This window comes from Podarcis raffonei, chromosome 5 (assembly GCF_027172205.1).
Source record: "Podarcis raffonei isolate rPodRaf1 chromosome 5, rPodRaf1.pri, whole genome shotgun sequence".
NCBI classification, from domain to species: Eukaryota; Metazoa; Chordata; class Lepidosauria; order Squamata; family Lacertidae; genus Podarcis; species Podarcis raffonei.
Window position 1 is genome coordinate 58071410 of NC_070606.1, and position 20433 is coordinate 58091842.

Sequence of the window (20433 nt, forward strand, 5' to 3'; positions counted from 1 at the left end):
GAAGGTGTTTCCTGCTTGGCAGGGGGTTGGACTCGATGGCCCTTGTGGTCTCTTCCAACTCTATGATTCTATGATTCTATGAACAAGTATGTAACCAAGCATGTAGATAGGGCCAGAGCCAGTCTGAGTGTGTGGTTGCAAAGCCTTTGTGGAGGATTTGCGCAGTGACCCATCACTCTACCTGATGTTGCAAATTACAGATCAGCAAGCAGCGGTTCCATGTGGTAGCAAGCTTTTTGGTGAAGGACCTTCCCAACTGACTTAAAACACCTGTGTACCCCACCCCCACCCCGATTGGCTGCGCATTGGATCCTTTGGGGCAGGAAGGTGCATAAAGTGCTTCCTGTTCTCTTGGAGGCTTGCTTGGCTACAAGGTCTTCCTGTGATCTGGAGTGCTCCTTTATTCCGGCGTCTCTTCTGACCACTGACTCGTCTCATGGCCCCTGAGTCATTTCAGGGTTGGGCCGTGAACAGCAACAGGCTGACACATGTTCATGTGCCAATGGATAGTTGGAAGGGATGAGTGACATTAGTTCTCTGCTTACAGGTGCCATGCCTTACTTGGACTAAATTGGGGGCATTAGTATGTAGCTGATCTTAAAAAGAGGATTTTCCATCCAGGAGTGTGCTGTCCTTAAACTAACTGAAGAGCGTATTGTTAATCTTTTCCTCCCTCCCTGCAGGTCTGAGCTTTTAATTGTTATAAGCAGACAGAAATTCAACATGTGAAGTATTTCTCATTATGACCCTAATACACTGGGAAGAGCTTCACCTTTTAAATTTCAGTTTTGTAGGCTGCTGTTCAAAGCCTCAGTCATAGGGGAGGGGAGGTGGCAACCCTGTTTTGTACACTTCATTGTGGCAAGCCCACGTTCTTATTTCCGGTGCTTACCAACTTTCTGACAGCTTCCTGCTTGTGTGTTAGACTGAGTGGAGATACAGCATTTAGAGTTAAGGGGGAATTGGGAAAACACCCTGAATAAGTGTTGAAGAAGCACCTGAGTTTCACTGGTCAGAGTTCTGCACCAGGAAGCAACAGGTCTTGGTGTTGCTGATAGGATTCCCTCTCACTCTCCTTGCCAGATTTTTTTGCTGTTTTTTTTCCATATGAACCTTCACAAGTGCTGGAGGCTGCTGATTTTCTCCATGTTCAGCGTTCCTGTGAATTAAGAATTGCTGGAGGGTGGAGTGGGGCTTTTCTCAGTGGAAGAAACCCAGTTGCAGAATGCTCTCCAAGAGAGGCCCATTAAACATAATGTTGTCAGGTTTTGACTTGCCTTCAGAAAAAAAACCCTTCATCAGTTTACATAGGCATTTCTAGGCTATTAGTGGTTGGGCCTCTTTTTGTTTTATCCTTGTTTCGTATTCCTCAATGGTTTTATTTTTAAAAAAGAGAGAAATCATGTTGCCATGTAAAGTATACACAAACAGAACTCCAGAGTCGTCTCAGATCATTATTTCTTTTAATAGGAAATACATATAACAATCTGAAACACAAATTGGTAACAACAAAGAAAAACATCAGAGCAACAAGGAGTATAATACAAGCCTGAGCCTGGACTGGAAAAGGAGTGAAAGGTAAATATTTTCAGTACATTTTTAAAGAGATTCTCTATTTAAGATGGGGTGAGGAACTTCAGGTCTTGTGGTCCAGAAGTGAATGAGATCCTCTGGCTGAAAAAGGGTTTTCATCCCTAAATTAGAGGATGTTGTCTGATGATTATAAAAATAAGGTTCTGTGCTTTGGTTTAATAGGTCTTAAAAGAACCTCTTCTCTTTGATAGTTGCACTAATAATCTGGTTTCCTTATACAGGAACAATTTAGAAGCATTGAAAAATTTGCATCTGTCCATTGAGAAGTCTGCTCTGGTTTGTTGGTAAGTTTTTATGCCTCTACCAGAAAACAGATCTCCAAACTGTTTGTTACTGTTTCCCCCCCAAATATCCAATGTTCATTTTACCCACTTAGGGTTATGTTATGAAACATTGACTTTTGCAGATAAGAAACTCCCAGATTTGTAATGTCATTTTAAAATAATATTCTCAATCCAGATCAGTGCACTTGTTTTAAAGAATTTTCTGTACTTCATATTGTACCAATGAATTTGGTTATTTACTGTTTTACTAGTGGATATGATCCAGTCCAAAATAGTTCTGTAATAGTAATAGTTATGTAATAGTTCTGCTGCTCAGAGTGCTTCAACTGAATCTGTTAGCTGCTTTGATTTCCATTTTGTTGGGAAAAGTTCTGCCTGTAATGTTAGATTCACAATTTAGGATTTTTTTTAGTTAGGTATGTTAAAACAGATTGTCATTGAAATTTGGAGGTAAAGGAGTCCTTGAAATGCTCAGTGGCTCGAGATAATGATGAGATCCTTTGCAGAAGCAGCCTGTTATCCAAAAGAGCATTAGTATGCATCTTGGTGTAAAGTATTTTATAAGTATTTGGTGTGAGAAAAAAACCTGATGGCAAAGTATCTTTATTGAGTAGGAGAACAAGTATCCTTGATGTCAACTTTATATAATTGGCTCTTGGTACCTTATATAAACATTAATTATAAATCTGAAATTAAGTAAGTTTTTTTTTAAAAAAAACCTATTTGTTTTCAATTTTAGATGCTCTAATGACTTCTGAATGTTGCTATTATAGTCAAGCTCATGCTGAGATGTAAGACTTATTTTGCTTCACCTCACTAACACAGTGCCAAAGGTTGACCTACTTTCTGATGACTGTGTCATTGTGCCCTTGCAGGTTCCACTTCCTAAGTCTCAATAATGTATATTATTAAACAAGCCTCTGCCTTGCTGGTATCCTTTTATCTCCCATATCTTGTCATTATGTGCTAGGCTGGAGCATACCCATCAGCTATGCCCCTGGAACTCTTGGGATTTTGTGTAGAATCTGGCACAGAACTTGGGTTTCTTGATACTGACTTTTATGCATTTTAAATAAAAATGGTTTTCTAGTTCTCATGGTTAAAAGCAACTAAGCCCACAAAGTGTTTGGGTAGTGTCAAAAGGCAGCCTAGGAAATCGACCAGAGAACTGATTCTTCCAGGCTTGAATCTGTGACCTATACTGCCAAGCTCCCTTACACACCTATGGATCTTAGCACCTATGGATCTTAGCACCTGTATGCCATCCTTATGCTACATTATCACAGTCTCCCCTGCCTCTCTGGGATAATGTGACAATAAATAGGATAATCCTATGTCTACTGCACTGAGCTCCTTGAAGGAAGGGAGGGATGCCTATATGATGAAAAAAATCATAACATCCTTATGGCTAAATGAGCCTTGAAGCCTAATGCATTTCTAGCTTGATGTTTGTTAGAAGTCAAATCACTGGGGCTTCCTTCCAAGTAAATGTGTGTTTTTGATTTAGAATCACATATGTAATTCAGCAGTCAGGGCTGTCATGCCAGCTTATTTGCTGGTGGATATAAATGGTTCAGATATTGGAATACAGTATTCAGGGAAAGCTGTCTGTGGCCAAGAGACAGCAACTGCTGTTGCGCGGTCCTTTGTAAGGAGCTATGATTGCATATGTTGGATGCACAGAAGTCTGCCCAAAGAAATCTTTGGACACTTTATACTCATACTTCCACTCTGACTCAAAGATCATTGATACATGGAAATGTCAGCTATCAGACTCTGTGATACTTCATCCTGGTACAAAAGGCAGTGCTAATGGTTCCCAGTGCCTCTTAATCAAGCATACAGATTAACCTTCCATGTGACACTATTGAGCAGGAGTAAGAGGTTATGAAAGTACAGAAATGTTAGTCTTTGGGAACCCAAATTCAGTGGCCCTTTTCTTTCAGCTAACATTAAGCAGGGTTTTAATTTTGTTGTAATTTTAAATGGGTTTTTGATTGTGATTATTGTAATTAGGGTTGTTAGCTACTCTGGGCTCCCATGGTGGGCTATGGGGAAGAACGAGATGGAAATGTATGGGAATAAATAGCTATTTTTGGGATGCTTTGAAGCAAGGCTACAGCATCATGATGTTCTTTGGGTGGGACTGAGTAAGGTCAATTATAATGGAAGTTTCCTTCCTGGGGTTAATAACACTTGGGGAAAGGGAGCATCAGGATCATGACTGGAGGGTAAAAAACTCTTGTGCATCTGAGTCCTGATCTTGATTTCCCCCATTCTCCTGCTGCAGCTTTTATTGGAATGAAAAAAACTAGTTAAAGGCAAATCATACATTTAACATTTCAGCTAGTTTCAGTCTTGTCTTCTGGCTGTCCACATATGCAGGGTATTATGCAGTAAAAAAAGAGAGCTGAATTAATTAATCAGGATAAAATATGCAAATTAAGAAATGTGCACAAAATACAGAGTATCTGCAAGAAAGGGCAAACAAGTGAAGCAGCCCATTAAAATATTGCTGTCTGACAGCTAGAAATTCTACTGAGCCCCACTCTAGCTTTGGAAATTTCACCCCACAGTGCCTATTTAATTTAAAGCCCATATTTAAAGCCATAAGGACTAGAAACTTGTTTTGTGTTTTTAAATGAAAGCTGAAACTCTTTGGTGTTGGATTCTGTGCCTTCTGCTTTGTGGGGTGGGTGTGCATCAGTGATCTCCCAAGGCGGGTTTTGCGTTGACTTTATTCAATTTCAGTTTCCTTAATATTTCTGTTGTTTCTGCTTTCCTTATGAACTTTTTCTCATTCTGTATATTTCATGGTTAAACTTTCCCTCTGGCAACATTTGATAGAGAATTGTCCTTTTTTTTGCCATGGTTGGCAGTTCTTCCCTTTAAAATAAATATCTAACCTAGATGTCCTTCCACTTTTGCATACTGGGGTTGGTATGCAAAATCACCTTTGGTCTTGTTTCAGTAGGAGTTTTGTATAGCAATCCCAGATCCCAGTTTAACAGCATCATCTGGAAACCTGGACTTGGCATGGTACAAATCAGGACCTGCTATCCTGCTCCAGTGCTTGGACTTTTCAGTGTGCATATGCTTAATCCAAGCTGTCCATAAGAGGGGAAAAACAGTTGCAGATTAAATTTCTGTCTAAAATGCAGCTGTGTGAGGCTGGCTTTAATTTATTCTGGCATACTCCTGTTGCTTACACTATTTGAGAATGGAAAATTGGTTAGTGTGTAATCAAGCCCCCCGAACCTTATAATGTCAATAGTTAATACTGGTGTTGGTATGCTCTTTGGTCATGGCAAGCGTCTTTCCCCCCACCCCATTTCTGATTTTGCTTAATGGTCTTTGCCTAACAACTGCTCCCAGCTACTGAAATTTGTGTTGCATCCCACTTGTCTTGGTGGAGCTAAAGGAAACCATTCTGCTTCCCGCGAATGGCCAGATAAAGTTATAATAGCCTGAAGGGTTGTAGCTGGTAGACATTAAGCAGCCCCCAGAACTGCTGTTGTTTTGGGGCACTGGTACTACTTTGCTTTGCTTGTTACTGTGTTTTTCTCCCTTTGCTCGACTGGTACGCTCTGCAATAAAGCCTTGCCTCAGTACTCACAAGAGATCTGACAGTGTAAAAAGCAAATCCCGTCAGATACTTGAAACAGTAAAAGCATTTGGCATTGCTTTGTCTCTAGCCTGCACTGCATTATTTGGTTTGTTTTTGAGCATTGATACGCTACTTTTCCAACAAGTGTTTAAAGTGGCTAGCAAAAAGAAAGGAGAATAAAACATGAATAGTATAAAATGATACAACTGCGTAAGAACATTGAGAGTTTAATTAGCAAATAGCCTCTACCCGGAAAACATGGTCTCTTGACACAGCAGTTGACAGCATCCAGACTCTGCCTGTCTTGGAAGAGCTGGATGTCCTTGCTTCCTTTGACGAGCTGAAAAACTCCATCAACTCTCAAACATGTGGTAAAGACTCAGGACAGGGCAGAATCCCAACAGAAGTGCTGAAAACCAGCTTCACTTCCTCCCTCATGATGCACCTCTATGGTATTTACCTGCAGTGTTGGGAAGAAGGATCTGTGCCACGAGACATGCATCTATCTGCTGAGTACTGTGGGGAAAGCCTTTGCCCAAGTAGTTCTCAGCAGATTTATGCTCACTTGCTGACAGGGTCTATCCCAAGTCACAATTTGGCTTTAGAGCTTGGAGGTCAGTCAACATGCTTTTCTCACTGAGCCAGCTGCAGGAGAAATGCTAAGAGCAGAGACACCCATTGCACATCCTTTTCATTGCCTTTGTTCAACAAAAGTGACTCTTCACACAGCTCAACAAGATGATCAGGTCTTTACAGGAGAACATGCATGTCACTGTCCAGTATGATGGTTCATCCTTGGACACCTTCCCTATAAAGAGTGGAATGAAACAGGGCTGTGTTCTCACCCCAACTTTCTTTGGCATATTATTCTTTCTGTTGTTCTCCTATGCCTTCAGCTTCCATTCAAGGAGAAATGGTGTCTGTTCAAACTGGCACATCTCTGTGCCAAGACAAAAGTGTGGCATGTTCTTATCTGAGAGATGTTGATTGCCCTTGGTGCAGCCTTGACAGCGCACTCTGTGGGAGCTCTGTCCACCATTTTGCCCAAGCCTCCATGGAGCTCGGCCTCACCATCAGCCTGACAAAGGCCAGCAACCTGAATCAGGATGTTGCCAGCACTCCATGCATCAGCATTGGTGACCACACATGACATGAAGGCTGGCAACATTAACCCTGCCATATGGGAATCCCTTGCGGACGATTGTAGGGCCTGGAGATAGACAGTCAGGTTGTGTATCCACAGCAGTGATCAGAGGAGGAATGACTGTCAGGAGCAGCACAGAGAGAAGTTTGACTTCACTCCCAAAGATGTACTCTTCCATTGATGGATGCTTACAACTCATGGTTTACAGCTTGAGGTGGGATATCTGGAGTGAAGTTGTACACTATGCCTATAATACCAAGCCTTTGGGATATGAGCTGGGATAGCTCAGTTGGCAGAGCATGAGACTCTTAATCTTCAGGTTGTGGGTTTGAGCCCCACATTGGGTGAAATATTCCTACATTGCAGGGTCGACTAGATGATCCTTGTGGTCCCTTACGACTCTGCAATTATATGATTATATGATTCTGCTTTGGGTCTTGACTGACCTAGGTTTTGCTTATGTGCCTGTTGGGATCATTGTTGAATTCCAGAAATCAGGCAGGTGTTTTGTGCAGGTCAGATTAGTTGGTGGCTGCTGCTTTTGGGCTGGAATATGTTGGCCATTGAGATTATTTTCATCCATCTTCTTCCACCAATATCTGAGTATAATAAATATAGTTGGCCAGCATAGATCTTGATTTCCTGCTTTTCATGGATTCCCAAAGATGAGGCAGGATAGTAGGTAAGGAAAATAAATCTGGAACAGTTTTGGAAGATCTCAGAAATATAATTTTGTGCATATGTGTGTTTGCAGATTTGCATGTGTAATAAAACTGGAGTATGAAAAGACTAAAGTTGGCTAAATTGGTATGTGAACCTTATCCTTTTTCCTGCCCCTTAAATCTTACCAGGGAGCAACCCATATGTAACCTGCAGAGCAAATCCAATTTCCTGTGACTCTGATACTAATGGGGGGTGGGGTGGACAGTGGCTGTAAACGTCACTGCACCCTGGGCGATATTTTATAATCATAAGCTGAGCTTTTCCCTTGACTGAACTTTGATGGATGACTTATTCTAATCTTTTACGTAGTCAGATAATCTCCCCTCCACTCCCCTCTGCTGGCATTAAAATGAAAGATTTCTAAGGAGTAAGGACTGGTCTGCCAATCCAATCCAATCCTAGGATGAGTTAACTTCCCAAGATTGCAACAGTTCTGGGTAAAAATTTAACCAGACCTTTATAGCCAATTGCTTGATTGTCCAGACCAAAAGCTACGCACTGATCCCAAACAAATGAGAACCTTGGAAACTGCTGTAATTAGAGCTTTACAAAAACACAGATTCCACCATCTGTCTTCTCGTAGACCCTAGATGAGGAAAAGGTAAGCACAAGGGCTAGGGTGTCCACTGCTGATCTTGCCTGTGTTTCTCTTGGATACCTCTCACAGAAAAGGAGGTTGTTGACTCTGCCCTGCTGCAATGGTTAAATTTTAGTCAACGTTTGTGTTTGCTTTGCGATAAGGGAGGGCCTGCTCTGAGGTTTTTTCTCTACAGGCAAGAGCAGGCTGGGTGTTCTGTCTACAGCCAATCACTTTCTAGAGGAGTAAATAGGAAAGGTAACAGAGTTCACTGCTTATTTGCTTTTTAGAAACCCAATGCTGCTTTTGCTTCATTTGTAACCAATAACGTGGCATGATTTCCAACTATAGAATGTCTGGGTTGAAGTGCATTCTTTCATCATCCTAGTTTCTTTTTCATGTACGAAGCTAAGCTTTGCCCAACCTGTCTCAAGGCTCTTTAACGTGAACATTAGGAACCTGTTTGTTATCAGATTTCTTCTTACTTCAGGTTATATGCACAGTTTGGAGTATAAATGCGGACAAATGAGGAAAAGACATAATGGAGCATAGTAGCAGATTATGCTTTCTTAACATGGAAGAGAAAAGGGGTTAGTTTGTGAGTTTTGAGGAAAACAAATGGGGGTCACCCTAGAGTTCTTAAATTATTGGTATAGGAACTCAATAGAAGCTTGTTACAGCCATGCGGTCTGAGCTGTGGCAACCAGCTCAAACCTCCTCACATGGGAGCTGCTCCGTGGCTAACCCTGGCAGGACAGCTTACTCTAGCATTAACCTCTTCGTGCATGCCGGTTATATGATGTTGGTTATCCCATATGTATATTTGTGTATCAATTAAAAAACTAATAAAACACAAATATTTATTTGCCAGAGGGGTATAACACAACAGAACATTTAAGCACACAAATGGGTGCAGACTGCTACTTGTCTCTGTTGACAGTACTGAGCTAGATGGGTCCAGTGATCTGATTCGGTATAAGGCAGCTTCACATGTTCAGCCTCGTGGCAGTGAATGCCATAGTTTGTAAATACCTATTCTTTAATTGGTTAAACTATGCATATAGTTAAAGAATAGGTATCTACAAATAAGACCAGATTTAAGGCGTATTTCCCCCCCTTCACAGATGCATTTTATAATTAACCCCTGCCTCCCAAGTTATATAGGGCACATTCTGACTGATAATACTTTGTGTGATCATAATAGAAAATAGCACAAGGAGGTGAGGTGATGGTTCACTTTATAGCTTATGATCTGTCAGTCTTTGTATCTCAACTCCTGGTGTGTTCACACAAATCCTTGCACCTTATTAAAGAGATACACAACTTGCACAAATGGTTTTGCATTGCCTTTGCTGGAAATCATCTCCTCTTTCCACTTTCTTATCTGAGTGAAAAATAATATGCACCAAATTAGTACCATATGCAGCTAGCTGTTTTGTTGTTATTTAACAGAACCTTCACCCTCACTACTCCACTATCCTGTTATTTCACTGTCTCACTTCTGGTTTTGGTTGAAATTGCTGTTGATCAGTAGATTGCCACAAGTCCACAATTTTGGAAGCAGAAAGCAGGGCCATATTCAGGAGTATTTTAAACACTGTGGGATTAAACTGACATGAAATGCAGCAAGTGATGGTGTGAACACAGCCTTAATTTTTGGATGTCCTGTTCCTTAATATCTTTTATGACCATGAAACTTTCATGCTGAACCTGACTGCTCTCTCTTGTTCTGGGCAAGGTATGAGACAATGGAATCATGTGAGCAGCACATATGGATGCCAGATGCTTGCAGCTTTTCTAATAACTGGATTTCACAGTGTCAGATGATGAATGAGATGTGCAGAGTAGGAATGGGGAACCTGTGGCCCTCCAGATGTTGCTAGACTACAGCTCACATCATCCCTCTCATATTGGCTATGCTGGCTGGGGCCGATGAAGTTTTAGTCCAACAGTACAGTGGTACGTCAGATTACGAACCGTCCTACTTATGAACGCTTCGGGTTATGAACTCTGCAAACACAGAAGTAGGTGTCATGGGTTGCGAACTTTGCCCCGGGATACGAACATAATCCGCTTCCAGGGCCGCGGGAGGCCTATGTAGGGAATGCGTGCTTCGGGTTAAGAATGGACTTCCGGAATGAATTAAGTTCGTAACCCGAGGTACCACTGTATATTGGAGGGTCACAAGGGAAGGGCGGTAGTTCAGTGGTAGATTATCTGCTTTGCATTTAAAAGGTCCCACATTCAATCCTTGGCATCTGTAGGTAGGGCTGAAACTCTACGAAGCTGCTGCCAGCCATTGGTCTTCAAGTGGTGGGTTGGGTCCCTTAGTGGGCTATAGCTTGACCTATGGAGAGTTGTGGTGGCAACATTAATATATGATGCAAAATTCACTTGTGGGGCCCCAAATGCAGGTTTGAGTTAAAAGGGGTGTCCCCAGTCTGATAAGCTGAAGGACTATTGATGTGAAAAAATACTGAGCTAGATGGAGCAATGGCCTGACTGAATAATAATGATGTTCTCCACCTCTGGCAGAGACGTTTTGGTTAAGTGCTCTGCAGAATCACAGTTCTGACAAATAGCAACCCAGGTAACATTTGAATTTGGAATCCCTGTTCTATGAGAGCAGGTGGGTTCATACAATACCTATACCAAGTACAAAAAGCTAGCTTGACTGTTCCAAAATGGAGTTTGGGAACTTTTAATATGGATGTGACATCCCTATTTTAGAAATCATAGTGTTGATAGGTCAGGATCCTCACATGTCACATCAAGTCAGAGAGAATAATTACATAGTTTTTCAGGTTCTCTCTGCTCTTTCATGACATTTGCACTGAAAATGATGAGCCCAGGAGGAAGCTTCAGGTGACGCTGTTGGATCTGCTTAATGTGCCGTTGGCTCAGAAATGCAGAGAGGATTTCTTGCTAAAACAAGTGCTTGGCTGACTCATCCAGGTGATCATCTCTATATGAAATATTTAACTTGCAGGCAGGAGCCATGTGGGTTACGAGTTCACTTTTGTTGCCTTTTTTGCAGTTGTGTGCTTGAGAAGGGACTGTTATTGTTTCTTGTAGGAGATTGTTCTGCCAATAAACATGTTCATCTTGTTTCTTGCATCGTAAATGGTTGAACAAAGGCTGGTTCATGTTGAGCTGTCCATGTAAGAACTCAGAAGGTGGTTACTGTCTTGCTTTAAGAATTGCCTTTTGTTTCCTCACAAAAGTCTTTCATTTTTCACTCTGCACACATTGGCATGATTTGCAGAAACCAGACAAAATTTGGATCAGTGCGGCTGTGTGGGCTCCCAGAGAGGAACTCATAGCAACTTTGCTTCATCCTGGTCTACATTGACCTAAGCCCAAGGTTTGACTTAGTGTGTCTTCTGAATTGGGGCTCAAAGCTAAACTGTCTTCTCACCATGAGCTGTAACCAAAACAAACCTTGGTTACAGTGTGTGTTTAGTGAGGAGAGAGCCATCCACAAGTCCTTGGTTCAGACAACATACCTAGTCAAAACGTGGCTTAGTGTGGCGCAGAAGCAAAAAGGACCAGAAAGCACAAAGCAGTAATGAGCTCCTCTTATGGAGCCTGCATACCCACACAGTTCCAGTAAGCTAAAGTTTGACTTAGCATGTTGAGTGAACCTGGCCATTGTGAGACCAAACCTTGCTGAGGATCCACTGTATACTATCACCCAGCTTGGATTGGTTGTTGTTTAATCATCTGGAGTGCCCAGATGTACTATGCACAGTGAACAATGACTGTAGGTTTTGCTTGAAGGTTGGATCTTGCTTTGACCATATGCATACACAGGGAGAGGTGGGGAAATGGCCGCCTTGAGCCAGACGGTATTCTGCATTTTGTCCCTGGGCAAAGAGCTAAAGTTGAAGCAGACGGAAGTCCTGATGTTTTAAGAATATTTGTACTAGTGTATTATAGTAGCATTTATATATTATGTTCAGGGCATATGGGGTGTTAGGAGGGAGGGGTTTTACCTCTGGTGGGGGACACATTGTGCTTCTTCTGGGGTAGTTTGTCTACCTTCGACCCCCATCCTGCACTCAGCAGGAACCTGTGGCTCTTAGAAGCTGTGATTCCTAGAAATGATAGCGGCCACACCATCTAAGAGAAGGAAAACTCTGATCCTAAACCTTCGCTACCTTGTGGGATATCTTTGGGAGAATAAAAGGCCAAGGAGTAAATCAGAGTGGAGTACCTAAGACGGTTGGATGGATGGCGTCTTGTATGCCTCCTTCTGGCAACTCCTGCAGCCAAGCTGGTGCCAAACTTATTGCTCTGCTTATCTTTGGACCACATATGTGAGGCCAGGAGGTGGGTCTTATTGTCTGGGCAGCCCAGGACATCCATACACACTACCCAAGCTTGTGTCTCAGGGAGGTCACTGCTAACATAGTGGTTTGTCTTCACCCTCAGAGGTGCACCCCATTGTCTCTCGAGACAAACAGATGCCAACAATATAGTACATTCTAAGCACTGAAAGCACTTCACATATCTCAGCAATGTGGGAAAGTATTATTTCTGCAGTGTAGAGCAGCCTTTGCCAACTTGGTGTCCTCCATTGGACCGCCATTCTCATGGGAAGCTGTAATCCAAAACACCTGGAGGACACCAGGTTGGTGAAGACTGGTGTGGGCGGACGCTGGCATCAAGCGTACACCTGAGACACCGAGTACATGCCAAGAGGAGATTTGGCCTGTGGACTTTTCAGCTGGCATTCTTAGCCACCATAGCACATATCCAAAATGTTGTGTATCAGATGATTTTTACCGAGTTCGATCTGCTGCACAGTTACTTGTTTGCCGTTAGACTACAGAGGAGTACTTTGGGATGGTCTCACGAAACATACATGAATATGATGGACTCCTGTAGTGCACTCTTGCCCATAGAGTGAGTGACCACCAGTACAAAACTAAATTGTGAGAAAAAGCACCTGACCATTATGAAAGGCATGACAATAATAATAATAATAATAATAATAATAATAATAATAATAATAAAATAAAATAAAAAAATGTATTTATATCCCACCCTCCCCAGCCGAAGCTGGGCTCAGGGCAGCTAACAACAATCAAAATAATCCAGCATTCTAAAAACATTCATTATAAAATTAATTAAAACCAAATTGATGGCAACCATTAAGCAAAATTCTGTGCAGATTGCCAGAGGAGGGGGTCAGGCTGCGCCCTGACCAAAGGCCTGGTGGAACAGCTCTGTCTTGCAGGCCCTGCGGAAAGATGTCAGGTCCCGCAGGGCCCTAGTCTCTTGTGACAGAGCATTCCACCAGATTGGAGCCGCGGCCGAGAAAGCCCTGGCTCTAGTTGAGGCCAGCCTAACCTCTCTGTGGCCTGGGATCTTCAGGATGTTTTTATCTGCAGACCGTAGGTTTCTCTGTGGGGCATACCAGGAGAGGCGGTCCCGTAGATACGAGGGTCCTAGGCCGTATAGGGCTTTAAAGGTTAAAACCAGCACCTTAAACCTGATCCTGTACTCCACCGGGAGCCAGTGCAGCTGGTATAGTACCGGATGAATATGATCTCGCAGCGAAGACCCCATAAGGAGTCTCGCTGCGGCATTGTGCACCCGCTGGAGTTTCTGGGTCAGTCTCAAGGGCAGCCCCACGTAGAGCGAGTTACAATAATCCAGTCTGGAGGTGACCGTTGTGTAGATCACAGTGGCTAGGTCAGGGCGAGAGAGATAAGGAGCCAACTGCTTAGCTTGGCGGAGATGAAAAAATGCCGCCTTTGTTATAGCTGTAATCTGCGCCTCCATAGAGAGGGAGGTATCGAAGATTACACCCAAACTCTTAACGGACGATACTGGCACTAATTGCACCCCCGCAAGAGATGGGAGTTGCCCCCTCAATCCCATATCACCCCGTCCCAGCCAGAGGACCTCTTTAGAGGACATCTTTAGCAATATAGTAATGCCTGACTAAAATCCAGTGGAAAGGACGTTCATTACGGGAAATTTCATTATTTCAGAACTCCCCCACCCTCCACCCTCCTAGGTTCCTTTTCTAAAACCTTTCAGCATCTTGTTTCCGTGTTCCTTTTCATAGTAGAAGAAATATTTGCCACTGGGTAGGCTGTTTGCAGCAAGCCTGTCTGAACAAGGTGTAGGTGTTTGGTTTACACATTGTTGTTTTTGTTTGTTGAAGGTAGCAACCCCCCAGAGTAAGCGAGAACCACGTTTAGTTTGCTAAATCGTGATCTCTTGTTCAGAATCTCTTTTCTCATTAGTTGCTTGAAATTAACCAACAGTTCTTCTGATGGCAATGGAGTTAAGCAAGGTGGAGGAGATAATATTTTTTGGGATCAAAGCCAAACCAAGCACATGGAAATGAGGCAACAGCATTATGTTCCAGTAAATGGCATTTAATACCTGCTATACCAGCATAAGGGCTGTTCTGTTTAAAATCGGATGTTGGTGAGTGTGGTTGGACCTGCCTTGAATCAATATTTTCCTGTTTTGATCCATGCTAAAGGTTCTGGGTTTCAGTGAGCCTGCAACTGGGAATGGTTGACTAATGACATATTAGCCATTTGAGCCCTGAAAAGCACTGTGGTCTTGGATGGCAACCCTGCTCAAAGGCCCTTTTGGACAAGATCATACTGCTTCATCTTCAGTCCAGGGACCTTTAAAATTCTCAATATCAATATGTTCAGGCTGATTTATCTGCTGTATGTAACCCACTAGGCTTGCTGCTTCATGGTTCTAGTCTGCTGTTCCTGGTTATAGTTTGTATGCTGGATATCACTTCCTCTCTGGTCTTGAGCCAAATCAAACCACAGCATCCACATTTGCATTTGACTTTCACCTTGCTCCCTATTGCCTGATCATCTGATCCAGACGCCCTATGTGCTTCACACACGACACACCATTAACCTGTTGATGCTTCAGTTACAGATGACGAATACACTCTGCTTGGGTATAATGGCTTCTCCTGTGTGGGAACAAGACTTGATATTCTAAGAAGCCGGTTAAAATGTAACCTCAGAACTTTCAGTTGCAGGAGAATGAGGGGTGTGGCAGAACATGCTTAAGGGAGTGCTTTAAATATGCTTTCGTTTTTTATTTGATATTTGATAATTGAAATGAATACAGGAAGAAAGAAGTGGCAGTTTTTTGAAACGTTGTATATGCCGTAGAGTTTTGGTAGCAGTGAAAGGAATTTTGGGTTAACGTTTCCGGAAATGCTGTTACTCAAGCATAGCCTTATTGCACTGCTTCCTTATCTATTGTTTTCACCAATGTCAAACTTTTTATATACAAGGAAGTTGGGTGATTATCCATTACAGGGTTTTGCCTGCTTTGGTTACAAAGGTGTGTGGTTGTGGATAGGTTAAAGTACAGGCATTAGCAAGCCATATGTATAAGGAACAATCCCAATTTCATGACAGTTGTGCCCAGGGGGTTGCTTTAATTTTTTTGCTAGAGTGAATTGATAAAATAACCATTCTGTAGGTTTTGATGTTAAATCTCAGTATAGGGCAGCTGCAGTCTGATACTACTGACACATGCATACATGCTAACACTTAGGAGAAGTGTTAAACTCCATTTTACATGCTGCAGCTGTTAAGATGTGAAATGCTGATTATAGGGCAATTGTGGTATTATTGGAATAGCTTTTTAGCCAATGGAGAAACAGTACTCCCCCCAACTTTTAAATTAGTTTGGGGCAGGCTATTGCAGAATAAATAGGTACAGCAGGCAGGGAAGACCTTTCTGAAACATAAAATAGTGGAGGAGTTTTGGAAATTAGCTCCACTGAGATCTTTAGGGCCATTGTTGTATGCTTGCAACACTCTTTTGTTCATCTGCAAAATGTTGGAAGACATGATTTTAAGCTGCTAAAAGACAGGATGTTGGATCCAGTAACTTACAGTTCCTTTTAAGAACCTTATAATGTTTGTTGTTTTGAAGTCTGGCAAACTATGTTGGATCCAGTGTGCTAGGGCTGATACATAGCTTCTGTTTTCCAGATGGGTGTTTGGTGGTGGGGAGAGGGATGGGAAAGAAGGAAGAGAGAGATTGAGATCAAGTGGCTTGCCTGAGGGCACCCAGTGTATTCACAGGTGAGCCAGCTTTTTTTCCAGCTTGTTTTCACAATTGCTTACTCAACTTGAGTTACAAGCAGTAATGTGATACTGCTGCAGACAAGGCAAAAGGGTCCTTTGTACTGCATTGTATGTAATATTGGGGGTGGGGTGGGTGCACAGTCATCTACATAAAATTGCCTGTTGAGATGACTCATTCCATGCCGTATCCTGTGATCAGTTGCTATTCAGCACTCTTCTTCCTGGATGCTGTTTTTTAGTTTCTTGTTTGCACCTTATTAACAAGGTAGAAATTTTTGAGCAATTTGTCTAGACAGAAGCGTCCCTCTTCCTGCCTATTGGTTTCCAGAGCTCCTGCATTCCTGCTACTTTCAAGTTTCTAGTCCTGATGACCAGGCTCATTTCAAAACCAGATGGCAGCAGTATTAAGGAAGGAGATTCTCCATCACTCCCAACTTCTGCTTTTGCTTCCCAAGAAGGGCATAGAAACCTCCAGCCTGCTCTTCTCATATTTAGACCCTTCTTAGCATGCTATCCCTGTAATGTGGTTGCTGACAGGTATGTGGCTTTCTGTGCTGCCATATGATAAGCCAAGATGACTTGGGGAACTGATAGATGGAGCCAGCCGGTAACCATGTTGTGAACCACATCCCCAACAGCTCGCTTCATTAAACTCTAGCTAGTAGAATAAACCTCCTAAATGTCCTCGGTCCTCAAACCAGCAAACTAGAGCAAGCAGAATTCCTGTGAGAGCATTCTCTCTGGCACACACCACACACAATACGCAAAGCAGCGTTTATATTTGATAGCTCTTTTCCTCTTCCTGCAAACCATGTGGGTGTAGCTTTGTTTCTGTGCAAAGACATTCATTCATTTGCATGCTTCCTTCACACTTAAAAAAAATATTGGCTGGCTGTCCTCTTTTTAAGACCTTAGGAACCACTGGGACCTGGCTGCTGACAGAACAGAATGGAAATGCAGGCAGCTGCTTTCAAAATCCAGTACATGGCATAGATGCTGTTATGCTTTAATATCCGGTTCTACTTGCGGTGGTCCTATGCAGTACAGTGGTACCTCGGGATGCGAATGGGATTCGTTCTGGAGCCCCGTTTGCATCCTGAATGGACGGTGCATGCGCATGCGCAGGTTGTGTTTTGTTGCTTCCGCGCATGCGCGTGACATCATTTTGAGCATCTGCGCATGCGTGAGTGGTGAAACCCGGAAGTAATGCACTCCATTACTTCCGGTTTGCCACAGAGCGCAACCCGAAAGCGCTCAACCTGAAGCACATTCAACCCGAGGTATGACTGTATTTAGGTAGATTAAGCCTATGGTCAAATGCAAATCATCCTTCTTAATACTAGCTGGCCACGTGGGAAGTTCACATGTCTAAAGATGGGAAGGCAGCCTGGAGGAGACTTAGAGCCCTTGCACCAAAGGTTAGGGAACCTGTAGCTCTGCAGGTGATGTTGGACTACAACTCCCATCAATCCCAGCCAGTGTGGCCAGTGATCAGGGACAATAGAAGTTGTAGTCCCAGCAATATATGGAGGGCCACAGGTTATTTAGCTGTGTCTTTCCAGGAAGCAAAAATAGAGGTGGAGTCCCCAGCCACTGGGGAAAGAGGAAGGAGGAAGAATATACTTTTTTAAAAAGTCAAAAGAAAGCAGACAAACAAAGAAGTCCACCTAAAGTTTTATGTTACAGAGCGTTTGATTTCGATATCGTGGCCTTGATGCCCCAGAGATGAGCTTTTGCAGCTTAGGGGCTTAGCATGTCTCTTGAACATTCCTTCAGTTTAATTTGATGTTTCTCCACATTTTCATGGTCAATTTTTGGAAGGTCTAAATGACAGAAAATTCCTGGGCCAGGGGTTGGGCTATATATAGAGGTAGCCATTGGGCATCATGTGGGATTAAGGTAATGGGAATAATGTTTTAAAAACCACTTGCAAACCTGCTCCAAGGGTAAGGAGGGAGGGTAAGGTGATGACAGGCAGTAATAAGTGCTTTCCACAGCCAGCTGACCATCTTGGAAGCTTGCAGAACCAATTTTCTTCCAGAGCTTGCACAGGGAGAGAAAAAGGTGCGTAACAGGTGCCATGTTTGCTTTCAAACTGTCGCCATTGCTCAGAAAATGTTATACAGCCTTAAACTGATTGAGGTCAAGGAGGTTTGAAGATGGCCTGCTCTCTCATGATCTTGTCTACTTGTTAAGATCTTCAGAGGAGGTTCTGCTCATCATCCCACTTCTATTTGGTATTAGGTTGAGAGCTGACCGTGTTGGGCAACAGAATGAAGCAACCTGGCTAAATGTAGCACTGGGGATGAAGGCAGGGATTGGTTTCTGGTGCAACAAGTTAAAGAGTTGGCCTTGGGTTTGGAGGGGGCGATTTGAGTGCTTCTTCAGGCAGCAAAATGTCTTGAGCCGGCAGTAGCTAAGTTGATGGATGGTACAAGAAGAGAGCTTTCAGGCAGCAGCTTGGCTGAACAGGTTTTCTTGGTGGTGACTAGGCTGCAATACTTCCTTGGGATACCTGCATGTATGTTTGTTTTCCTGGCATTTTATAAACCATTGCCTTTTGGCAGGCTTTTCATGACCCACCCCCCAATTTTGGATTGTTGTACGTTAGTTCTTGGTGTTTGTGAGTTTTATCGTTTGTTGCTTTTTCATTATTTTGTCATTTAAAATCTTCCTGTGAGCCACTTCAGGGGCCTTTAGACAACAAAGTGGCATAGAAATGCTATGATAAATAAAATTAATACCTGTCAACACCATGAGAGGGAGAGAGCAGATAATGGGGAAGCTTGCTGAAGGGAAGGCTTCAACTTAACTGCTTTAGGCAGGAAATCAGTTTGTACTGTTTATCGCTCACTGAACTGCAATGGAAAGGCATAGGTTATGATCCAGCTAAAGTGAAGCCCTTTTTCTGCCCCATTGATTCTAACCAGAGTGATTTCAGCATGTGTTTAACTCCTCCTGTTGAAGACAATGGGACAAACTTTGGCTGGATGATAACCATGGTGTTTACTCTTGGTTTTCAGTTTGGCTGTTGATAAATTGTTGCTGCCAGGCAAGTAGAGGGTCAAAAACAAAAGCTTCACTTTCCAATCTGTGGCTTGTTAAACACTTTTAAGATAAGGATAATTGGCCTTTTGCTGTAGAAGGTCATAAAATAAGTACCTTACCCTAATGTCTGTCTGTGGAGAGCATTGGTTGACTGGTGTTGTGGGTTTACACCCTTCTTTCAGAGCTTATGCACTGCAAGATTAGATAAGATTTGGTTAGGCTTGGGCCTTACCATTTTCAGGATAGTTCTGAAAACACCTGTGCTATTGCCTTTGAGTAATGTTTAGTCCACCCGTAATATAGGTGAGAGACCATAGCTCAGTGGTAGAGCATATGCTGTGCATCTCAAAGGTCCTAGGTTCAATCCATGGCATTTCCAGTTAAAAGGTTCAGGTAGGAAATAATGGGGAAAGGGCTATGCCTCAGAACACAGAAAGCCACTGCTTATTTTTCCAGATGGAAAAATAAGCTAAGAACATAAGAAGAGCCTGCTGGATCAAGCCGAGGCCCATTTAGTCCAGCATCTTGTTCTCAAGTGGTGAACCAGATACTTATGAGAAATTTGAAAGCAAGATCTGAGCACAACAGCACTCTCCCCTTCTGCAGTTTCTTGCAACTGGTATTCAGAAGCACACCCTCCAACAGTGGAGGGAGAACATAGCCATCAGGGTTAGCTGTCATGAGGCATGTGGTGACTTAAGAAGGTGGGACGGTCCTGGCAGGATCAGTCAGAAGGGGAGGAGGAATGGGTAGAAATGATTGAGTCTGTTGGTGGGTAGAGGTCTGGAGAGTCTGCGGCGAGACTCCTCTGTCCAGCTGCTGCTGAGCATCCCCACCCAGCTGCTGCCGAATGTCCCAGTGGAGGAGGGAGAGTAGCAAGCCAGCCATCACCCCACCTCCAGAGTTCAAGATTGCCCTGTTGAATGCATTGATGTGAGAGACCCAGCCCTTATTTTGTCTGTCCTGAAATTTACAATGACCTGCTTAATTGAATGCCCGCTGGATTCTAGTGTTAAGAAATAGGGAGAAGACCTTTGCTCTGTTTACGTTATCCATGCCATGAATAAATTTATACACGTCTGTCACTTCACCTCTCACTCACCTTTTCTTTAAACTAAAAAGCCTCAGATGCTGACTTCCTATGTTCCCTGATAGAGGTGGCCTTGGAGCAGGGGGTCCTCATGTCCTTCAGACCCATAAGTCTGGATAAGGTGTGTTCCAGTATACAAGGGACTGGGGGATGGGAGAGAGCATCTCTCAGGATCTGAAAATTGCCTGTCCTCAAGGCAAAGTGTAGCAAGTTCAGGCATCCAGTCAAGTCTCTTGCCTTGATAGGTGAAAATGATGGAGCTTCTCCA

At 43.0% G+C, this 20433-nt stretch overlaps 1 protein-coding gene across 5 annotated transcripts in view; it reads left to right on the forward strand.

Annotated features, from left to right (window-relative positions):
- SEMA4G (semaphorin 4G) overlaps positions 1-20433 on the forward strand; it is a 98744-nt gene that overhangs the window by 13150 nt on the left and 65161 nt on the right. For 3 of the 5 annotated variants that reach the window (XM_053389379.1, XM_053389382.1, XM_053389381.1), the window contains exons 2-3: positions 1471-1578; positions 1815-1877. The exons of 1 other annotated variant lie outside the window; for it this stretch is intronic. The gene's annotated coding sequence lies outside the window, so the exon portion shown is untranslated. The remainder of the gene's footprint in view (positions 1-1470; positions 1579-1814; positions 1878-20433) is intronic. One more of the 5 variants, XM_053389380.1, reaches the window with a different exon arrangement.